This window comes from Rutilus rutilus, assembly GCF_951802725.1.
Source record: "Rutilus rutilus genome assembly, chromosome: 7".
Classification (NCBI taxonomy): domain Eukaryota; kingdom Metazoa; phylum Chordata; class Actinopteri; order Cypriniformes; family Leuciscidae; genus Rutilus; species Rutilus rutilus.
In genome coordinates, this window is record NC_140221.1 from 12886004 (window position 1) to 12894506 (window position 8503).

At 37.7% G+C, this 8503-nt stretch overlaps 1 long non-coding RNA gene across 1 annotated transcript in view; it reads left to right on the plus strand.

The window, feature by feature from the left end:
• The first annotated feature begins 5815 nt into the window (after positions 1-5815).
• Positions 5816-8503, plus strand: part of LOC311294474 — a 3203-nt gene continuing 515 nt past the window's right edge. The window contains exons 1-2 of the long non-coding RNA XR_014628060.1: positions 5816-5948; positions 6677-6778. This is a non-coding gene — a long non-coding RNA (uncharacterized lncRNA). The remainder of the gene's footprint in view (positions 5949-6676; positions 6779-8503) is intronic.

An 8503-nucleotide genomic window follows, 5' to 3' on the forward strand; every position in this document is an offset into this window, starting at 1 on the left:
TAGCCTATATGTTATTCTTCAATGCACAACATTAGATCTTTTGTGCAATGCAATGCAAAATGTTCTCTCTTTAATGAACATTTGAAGGAGTTAGTTCTGGTGTGCAATGCAATGCAGAAAGTGCATAGCCTATACGTTATTTTATAAATGCACAACGTTAGATCGATTGTGCAATGCAATACAACATGTTATCTCTTTAATGAACATGGGAAGGAGTTAGTTATGGTGTGCAATGCAATGCAATGCAAATAGTGCATAGCCTATATGTTATTCTTCAAGGCACAACGTTAGATCATTTGTGCAATGCAATGCAACATGTTATCTCTTTAATGAACATGGGAAGGAGTCAGTTCTTGTGTGCAATGCAATGCAATGTTAGATCGTTTGTGCAATGCAATGCAACATGTTATCTCTTTAATGAACATGGGAAGGAGTTAGTTATGGTGTGCAATGCAATGCAATGCAAAAAGTGCATAGCCTATATGTTATTCTTCAATGCACAACGTTAAGATCGTTTGTGCAATGCAATGCAACATGTTATCTCTTTAATGAACATGGGAAGAAGTTAGTACTGGTGTGCAATGCAATGCAATGCAAAAAGTGCATAGCCTATATGTTATTCTTCAATGCACAACGTTAGATCATTTGTGCAATGCAATGCAAAATGTTATCTCTTTAATGAACTTTTGAAGGAGTTAGTTCTGGTGTGCAATGCAATGCAGAAAGTGCATAGCCTATATGTTATTCTTCAATGCACAATGTTAGATCGTTTGTGCAATGCAATGCAACATGTTATCTCTTTAATGAACATGGGAAGGAGTTAGTTATGGTGTGCAATGCAATGCAATGCATGTATATAACCTACATGTTATTCTTCGATGCACAACGTTAGTTTGTTTGTGCAATGCAATGCAAAATGTTATCTCTTTAATAAACATTTGATGGAGTTAGTTCTGGTGTGCAATGCAATGCAATGCAAAAAGTGCATTCCCTAAATGTAATTCTTCAGTGCACAACGTTAGATCATTTCTGCAGTGCAATACAACATGTTATCTCTTTAATGAACATGGGAAGGAGTTAGTTATGGTGTGCAATGCAATGCAATGCATGCATATAGCCTATATGTTATTCTTCAATGCACAACGTTAGATCGTTTGTGCAATGCAATGTAACATGTTATCTCTTTAATAAACATAGGAAGAAGTTAGTTTTGGTGTGCAATCCAATGCAAATGTGCATAGCCTATATGTTATTCTTCAATGCACACCGTTAGTTAGATTGTGCAATGCAATGCAAAATGTTATTAAACATTTGAAGGAGTTAGTTCTGGTTGTGCAATGCAATGCAATGCAAAAAGTGCATACCCTAAATGTTATTCTTCAATGTGTAGCGACCCGGAGGTGGACCTGGAGAATAATTTGCCAACTACGCCACTCAGGGAGTTACACCCAGAGAATTTAGTGTCTTTTAAAAGGACACGCAAGTTCGTTTCATCAATAATCGCTCAGAGACATGAAATACAAAATGATTGATTTTATTTAGTGACACAATCACTTTAAAGCAGTCATTGAAATGTATCAGGCCTCAATCAAGCACAGCTCATCATAAAGGTCTTGACTCTAAAAAAGAAAAGGTCACCGGGACACCAGCTAACTGGGGCTTACCAGCAGGGTCAGGCTCTCGGAGTTTATGCTGCTTATAGCAGAAAAAATCATTCCTTTCACCGGTGCACACAAACACACGCACTCACACCATACTCCACGGATGGACACGGCACACTGTGAACAACACACCACCACCACGTAGAAGGGAATAAAGCTGGCCTCCCTGCCTTTGGCACCCAGATCCTGCGACACAGAGCAAAAAGATCTTAATAAGAGTCATTAAAATGCACATGGAATAGTTAGGTGCTGAATTGCCCTAGGTAAAGTTAAATTAAACAGAACTAAACAAAAGAAATTAAAGAAATCTAAAAGAAGGCAATGGATTGTAGGTTACAAGAAATAAACCAAATTAGTCTCAACAGTTTGCAGAAAAATACAACACTTGGTTCCAACGGTGTACTGAAAAATAAACCAACCGATCTCAGTCGGGTTATGATCATTAACTAAACAGCAAAACCAAAATACAAACTAAAAAAATAATGAAATTACATATAATAAGACACACCAAATTAACCACACCAAAATAGATGCACTGCAAAACTAAACCAAAAGAAAAGTAAAGCTCTTTACAAAAATAGAAAATGTAAAACAAAATCAATACAAAACAAACAAAACAGAACAGGACAGAATCAAAACAGCAATATTTTCAGCCGTGCAGCAGTATTTTAAAACCGTGGGCAGGACGTGAAACGCGCCCAACTAGCAGTCACAGCAGTGTGCGGGATCTGCAGGAGAAACGAATCCGTTGGTTTGAACCATACGGGAGGAAATAGCGATCAAGCAATCAGCTTACGCTTTCCAACGTTTCAGAGAGAGCACCTGAAATAAAATAGAATGTCACCATTCAATATTACGATGATAGAGTCTCACCGAACCTAGTAAACGCCTGTTGGACATACTAATGACGAATGATGCGTGCATACTCAAGGAGCGCACACACCCAATAACGGCAGTCACAGCAGTAGTGCGAGATCCACACGAGGGACGGAACAGCTGGCTTGCACTTAACGAGAGGAAATGGCAATCACGCAATCAAGAGCTTACTAAGGTGTGAGAAAACACATGCAACCAAGGACAATTAGTTACTGATTTTAGAAACCATCTCATAAAGTCACCAAGCATTCCTACCTCTCTAATGTCCACACCTAATGCCGGGAGCAGCCACAGTAACGTCATTGCGGCGCGCCAATGACGTCAACAAATGACGTTGACCTCAAGCACAAGTCTGTCGCACTTTATATCCCCATGGGGACAGCTAATTGGCTTACAATCCACCTATAATTATAAGGGAAAGTAAAGGGCTTTCCCACCACAAATGCACTACGTTAGATCGTTTGTGCAATGCAATGCAATGCAATGCAAAATGTTCTCTCTTTAATGAACATGGGAAGGAGTTAGTTCTGGTGTGCAATGCAATGCAAAAAGTGCATAGTCTATATGTTATTCTTCAATGCACAACGTTAGATCGTTTGTGCAGTGCAATGCAACATATTAACTCTTTAATGAACATGGGAAGAAGTTAGTACTGGTGTGCAATGCAATGCAATGCAAAAAGTGCATACCCTAAATGTTATTCTTCAATGCACTACGTTAGATCGTTTGTGCAATGCAATGAAACATGTTATCTCTTTAATGAACATGGGAAGGAGGTTAGTTGTGGTGTGCAATGCAATGCAATGTTAGATCGTTTGTGCAATGCAATGCAATGCAACATGTTGTCTCTTTAATGAACATGGGAAGGAGTTAGTTCTGGTGTGCAATGCAATGCAAAAAGTGCATAGCCTATATGTTATTCTTCAATGCACAACGTTAGATCGTTTGTGCAGTGCAATGCAACATATTATCTCTTTAATGAACATGGAAAGAAGTTAGTACTGGTGTGCAATGCAATGCAATGCAAAAAGTGCGTAGCCTATATGTTATTCTTCAATGCACAACGTTAGATCGTTTGTGCAATGCAATGCAAAATGTTCTCTCTTTAATGAACATTTGAAGGAGTTAGTTCTGGTGTGCCATGCAATGCAGAAAGTGCATAGCCTATACGTTATTTTTTAAATGCACAACGTTAGATCGATTGTGCAATGCAATGCAACATGTTATCTCTTTAATGAACATGGGAAGGAGTTAGTTATGGTGTGCAATGCAATGCAATGCAAATAGTGCATAGCCTATATGTTATTCTTCAATGCACAACGTTAGATCGTTTGTGCAATGCAATGCAACATGTTATCTCTTTAATGGACATGGGAAGGAGTCAGTTCTTCTGTGCAATGCAATGCAATGTTAGATCGTTTGTGCAATGCAATGCAACATGTTATCTCTTTAATGAACATGGGAAGGAGTTAGTTCTGGTGTGCAATGCAAAAAGTGCATAGCCTATATGTTATTCTTCAATGCACAACGTTAGATCGTTTGTGCAATGCAATGCAACGTTATCTCTTTAATGAACATGGGAAGAAGTTAGTACTGGTGTGCAATGCAATGCAATGCAAAAAGTGCATAGCCTATATGTTATTCTTCAATGCACAACGTTAGATCGTTTGTGCAATGCAATGCAAAATGTTATATCTTTAATGATCTTTTGAAGGAGTTAGTTCTGGTGTGCAATGCAATGCAAAAAGTGCATAGCCTATATGTTATTCTTCAATGCACAATGTTAGATCGTTTGTGCAATGCAATGCAACATGTTATCTCTTTAATGAACATGGGAAGGAGTTAGTTATGGTGTGCAATGCAATGCAGAAAGTGCATAGCCTATACGTTATTTTTTAAATGCACAACGTTAGATCGATTGTGCAATGCAATGCAACATGTTATCTCTTTAATGAACATGGGAAGGAGTTAGTTATGGTGTGCAATGCAATGCAATGCAATGCAAAAAGTGCATAGCCTATATGTTATTCTTCAATGCACAACGTTAGATCGTTTGTGCAATGCAATGCAACATGTTATCTCTTTAATGAACATGGGAAGAAGTTAGTACTGGTGTGCAATGCAATGCAATGCAAAAAGTGCATAGCCTATATGTTATTTTCAATGCACAACGTTAGATCGTTTGTGCAATGCAATGCAAAATGTTATCTCTTTAATGAACATGGGAAGGAGTTAGTTCTGGTGTGCAATGCAATGCAAAAAGTGCATAGCCTATATGTTATTCTTCAATGCACAACGTTAGATCGTTTGTGCAATGCAATGCGACATTTTATCTCTTTAATGAACATGGGAAGGAGTTAGTTCTGGTGTGCAATGCAATGCAATGCAAAAAGTGCATAGCCTATATGTTATTCTTCAATGCAAGAATGTTATTCTATGTTATTCTTCAATGAAAGAATGTTATTCTTCAACGCACAAAGTTAGATCGTTTGTGCAATGCAATGCAACATGTTCTCTTTAATGAACATGGGAAGGAGTTAGTTCTGGTGTGCAATGCAATGCCAACCCTGTATCACATGAAATACGTTCTGAGGAAACTATTCTGCAAATCGCAATTACGTTACATGCCAACATATAAGCAGTGCTATTACGTTGGTCCTTAACCTAATATAAGCAGTGCTATTACGTTGGTCCTTAACCTAATATAGCCAATCTATTGCAGTGCTATTACGTTTGTCCTGAACATAATACATCCAAAGCAGGTTTCTTTTCACACGTAGCAGCTAATGCTGTTCATTTTGTTTTAATTATTTACTCATTGGGCTACAAAATATTATCTATGCCAGGGCGAGTCAAATGGCGGCACCCAGATCATTTTTATCTGGCCCTCCAACTGGTTTTTGATGTTTAAAACCCCTCGCAATCTGATATCAAAGTCCCCGCAAAGGTTTAGCGCGTTCAGCGGTGAGTTTAACAACGCACGTGATGATTCAGCGGTGAGTTTAACAACGCACGTGATCTCACGGCAGTTCGTGATATGGTCACGTAATTTAATCTATTGATTCGTGCCACGGACACGTTTATTGCGTTATTTTCGTAATACCAGCACGTTTTTTAAACTAATGTATTTTCAATGGGAAGCGTCTTTCGTGATAATAACAGCACGATTCTTTCTGCCTGGCTGTCGGCTGCAGCAGAGAAGCTGTTTAATCAACATTTATTCACGAGATCTTATGTATTTTTATGTATTTTTTAATGTTATTATTTCGGTCTTATTGCCAGGGAAGCTGGTTTGCTTTGCTGTTTATTGATTTTCTAAAATTATATTTTATCAGTAGGAAATCGCGCTGAAGAAGTCTCGTTCCGAACACATCGCGATATTTGGCATCAGTTCACGTGTGTCAGATGTTGGTAAGTAAATACCTAAATACGCTATCCTAATGTGTGATATCATGTCTTTTCTGTTTGTCGATATTAATCTGCCATTATATCTGCCATCTCCACGGAGACTTTGCGTTTCATTGCTTTCTAATTCAAAACAGGGTGATTAACACTGCCTGTCACGTGACGTGCTATAGGCCTAGATATTCATATCAGATTAAAAATAGTACAATTAGTTCCAAAGTTGTATTTGTAGTAGAAGCACAGTAAAAACAACACTTACCATGCTTTTACCACAGTAACATTAGTTTTACTGTGATAAGTGTAGTAAAAAGACAGTAATCACAAAACTTACCATGCTTTTACCACACTATTTGTAGTTTTAATGTGGTACTTATTGTAAATGCACAGTAACCACAACACTTACCATGCTTTTACCACAGTAACCATAGTTTTACTGTGATAGGTGTGGTAAAAGGACAGTAACCACAAAACTTACCATGCTTTAAACCTCAGTAACCTTAGTTTTACTGTGATTGGTTTAGTAAGGACAGTAATCACAAAACTTACCATGCTTTTACCTCAGTATTGATAGTTTTAAAGTGATATTTGTTGTAAATGCATATTAACCACAACACTTGCCATGCTTGTAAGGCTTTATAATGTAACATCCAATATTTGTAAGGTAAATCAGTACTTTTCCCTTTAAATAATCCTATATATTATACATAATGATATTTTCTTTTCTCTTTTTTCAGCTGAAAAGACCAAAAGGGCCTTTCGGACTCAGTCATTCCATTATTGTTTGAGGAGAAGTAAACGGAGAAGACGGACAGCTGCAAAGGCAAATATTCGCAATGGTATGTATGTGTTGGTTTTAACCCTAAATCAAACATTTTATCAAGCATTTGTTGTTTCTTAAAACTTTTCTCACAAATCCCATAGCCCAATCAGTACAAACATAGTCTGAAAGTCTTAATAATTCACAAGATTTAACAAGTTGTCAAATTCGTACGATACTCGTACATATTTGTATACTCGTACACAATCCTGCAGCTTTTACTCCTACTGCTGTCATTGGCTACTGCCTCAATTCCTGTACATATTTATCGCGATATTTGTAAATCAGTTGCGCCACTTCTTGGAAAGTTGTCGGATGTCACACACACTGTCAGAAAGTTTATATTAATTGTAGGGGTGACCCCGAATAGTCGAAGATTCGATGCTTCGATAGGAGGAGCCTGATTCGACTACCGATCTCATGGTCGAATCTTCGCAGAGGTGTTATGAAACGAGGATCATGCCCCTTTGGCTACATGAGGGCGCTCAATTTCACATAGAACTAGCTTTTATGTCAATACGTTAATATTCAGCCTATTATGATAATGCTGTATATAAAAATGTGCAAAGAAAGAAGCTTTTAATAAAAAAAATTTTAACGTGCGTGAATAAATCCAAACACCCGTGACAGATTTAAGTTTCACTTTCGATCCGTGACCGACAGAGGAGCGTCTTCGCGGCAAGGATTTAAATCTTTAACAATGTCTGGGATAAGAAAATCTAAAGTGTGGATGTACACCATCAGAAAGGATATTCTCCAAGGCTGGATTTAGCATCAGGAAAACCATTATCGCACTTCTGCCGGCCAACGTTAATACGTTTCACGCATAGACTGGGTTTCACGTTAGAATGTATTTTATCCGCGCGCACAATTTGAAAAGACTCCAACGGACACAGACAGAGTGAAAGACTGGATTTGTTCTCTCGATCAGGTAGGGTACGAGTGATTTCAAAACTTTTCAGCCGGTTCTAATTTGATTTTTGGATGCTGTGAACATTTTTAGCTAAAAAGACTGCCACTCCAGTTTAGCATTTATTGTTGTTTCTGCAGTTAAAAAGACAAAGTTGAAAATTCTGGCTACTATCGTTATTTTAATAATTTCTTTATTTTATTTATTAATCTGTCAGGGTTATCTAATCTAACTATTTGTGGCTTGTGTTTTGAATATATGTTCCCCTGCACTTTAGGCATTTTGCACACATTTGCTCCTCATCTTGTGACTTGATTCTAATTTATTTCGTTTTGTATTTTTTATTTATTAGAAAGGTATAGGCCTATTCTGTTCTAATTTAATTTTAGTAAATTAATTGTTCATTTTTTCGGTGCATCGATGTTGTGCTGTAGGCTGGCCTGCTCGCACAGGTAATTTAGCCGATTTAATTTGATTTGCATGTGAAATGCAAATCCTGTCTGCAGTGTGGCCTTTCTGGAGTTATGTTATTTCTTAGTTTTATTGATCCAAAATGTTTTTATAAATTTTCTTCTATATCTTTGTGTGATTTTCTGTACATCGCGGCTTTGAAACGTTAAAGCCCCGCCCCCATACACATGATTCGACTATTAGTCGACTATAGGCAAGACATGACGATTCTGATTCGACTATGAAAATCCATAGTCGGGGACAGCCCTAATTAATTGCAAATTGGTCTCCGTCTGTTTATGTTCCAGTGATACATGATGTCTCTCCACACCATAACCTACCTCTGTTTGCAAGAGTGGAAAAGCTTATCTGACTTGTCACATG